The sequence below is a fragment of the Micropterus dolomieu genome, linkage group LG09 (genome assembly GCF_021292245.1).
Source record: "Micropterus dolomieu isolate WLL.071019.BEF.003 ecotype Adirondacks linkage group LG09, ASM2129224v1, whole genome shotgun sequence".
NCBI classification, from domain to species: domain Eukaryota; kingdom Metazoa; phylum Chordata; class Actinopteri; order Centrarchiformes; family Centrarchidae; genus Micropterus; species Micropterus dolomieu.
The window spans coordinates 59,925-62,009 of NC_060158.1; the positions used below are offsets into that span (position 1 = coordinate 59,925).

General features: G+C 37.1%; 1 gene segment (V, D, J or C); it reads left to right on the forward strand.

Moving 5' to 3' along the window:
- The window catches only part of LOC123976150, a 147,472-nt gene that overhangs the window by 11,035 nt on the left and 134,352 nt on the right, over positions 1–2,085 (forward strand).

Consider the following 2,085-nt stretch of genomic DNA (forward strand, 5'->3'; position numbering starts at 1 on the left):
CCCTCACCTAACACAGCTCAGGCTTGTCTCTTCCTCGATTTGTGCATCAGAAAGTACAACTACCATCCAGCATTTTGGCAATGCAAAAGTAAAAAACTCATAGTAACAGTGGATCACTTGCTTCCTGGCAGTGGAAAATAACGTCTTTTTTGTCCTCCAAGGGAGCGTTTTTCATGGAATGTGACGTCACGTCTATTTATGATGCTAATCTGCACAGATAGCTGTTTAATTCACACAAATATCCCGCTGTATATTATTTGACCAGAACAGAAGTATTACTTATTTATCAAACGGGTAAGAAGTTCTTCTTCCACGTAGGCCTACATTTACTAATTTGGCATTATGCGGGAAAAAGTCACAGGAAGAAGAAAGTTCTTTCTAAAATTTGAACCCAGACCTCCTGAATGTGGAACAGCTACATAGTCACTGTACTACTGTGTAGCTGTGTTCTGAAGACAGTAATCTACTGATACTAATGTCTCTTTCGTTGTCAACTTCCGTTGTGGCTTTTTGTATTTGTGTTGTGGCTTTTTGTAATCGTGTTGTGACTTTTTTGTTCGTGTTGTGGCTTTTTGTATTTGTGTTGTGACTTTTTTGTTCGTGTTGTGGCTTTTTGTATTTGTGTTGTGGCTTTTTTGTTCGTGTTGTGGCTTTTTTGTTCGTGTTGTGTGTTCGTGTTGTGGCTTTTTGTGTTCGTGTTGTGGCTTTTGTATTAGGCCTGAAACCTATGGGCCACCATAGGTCACAGTTTAATGTTTTAACCAGTGTACTCAAATTCCAACTTATGGGCCTGTTGTCAGTCAGCCAACTCCGGGCGGACTTGCATCCCCAAATCCATACGTTTCCAAATCACTTTGCTTCGCCATGTGTATATGTCCCCCTTGGTACTGCTAAGATCAGAGAAGGAGAAAAAGAAACAAAACAACAGCGCAGCACTCCTTGATCCAGATATTGAAATAATTCTCTCTCTCTCTCTTTTTTCACTGTCTCTATTCCATAAATAATTAAAAATTGTTGCATCCTGTCCATCAGAACTGTGTACTGTGCAGTGTAATGAGTCTATGTGCATGTATCCAAAGGTCTCTTAGAGTGTGTGTGTGTGTGTGTGTGTGTGTGTGTGTGACATGGGGGTCACTCATTCAGTGCTCTGATAACTGAAATAAGTGTTTAACAACTATGTCATCAAAATTCATTATTATGATACCTTATATGCAATACCTGCCTGTTTTCAACATATCATGTAGCAATATTATCCCCTGCTGGGGTTAAATTTACTAACAGCTACTTCGGCAGTTTGCTAAACTCTTTGTGGTTATCATTCATCACCAATGTAGGCTGTTCAAGCTCATCAGCATTTACTAATAAATTAATATAGTATTACTTTGTTTTTTTACCTTCAATTTGCTTAAGTTTTTATTTTTCTGTGAGAAATTGTGACTCACCCAGTGTGTGTGTGTCCCAGTTGTTTCCTGTCCCTAGCGTCTGTCCCGCCCCCTCCAGCTCAGTCCATTTGGATCTGTTTTGTATCTGTCCAGACAATCTCTGTGTACCAATGTCCATTTTTGTCCACCGGTCTCCCCTACTGTCCATTTTCTCGTTAATACAGAGTTCTTCAGCCCCTTTTGATGGCTATTTTATCACTTTGTCCTCTTTGTATAAATCTTCAGCTTGCATGCCCTATCAAATTTCAAAATATATATCAAAAAAATATCAAATTTCCATCACACCTATTTCATCAGTGTTTTATTTGCATGAAGACAATATACTCAGTCCTGTCAATTCATCTACCAAAGTTTAAACAAAAAATATTTTAGGCTTTATGATGAGAAGACTCATTAGTAAAAAACAACAACACAGAATATATCAAATTAACAAAATATGAAAGTGATTTCACATTTTACAAATCCACATGGAGATGCATTGAATTTAAATAAAATACTCACCTAAAACAAAGGAAAACTTACAAAATGACATTTCTTATTATTGAAACCTCTCAGTGTGTTTCAGTAAAATGTAACTTTACAACTTTTAACTGCATGAGTTTCATTCTAATTAAAGTACATTTACATACATTACATTACAGTG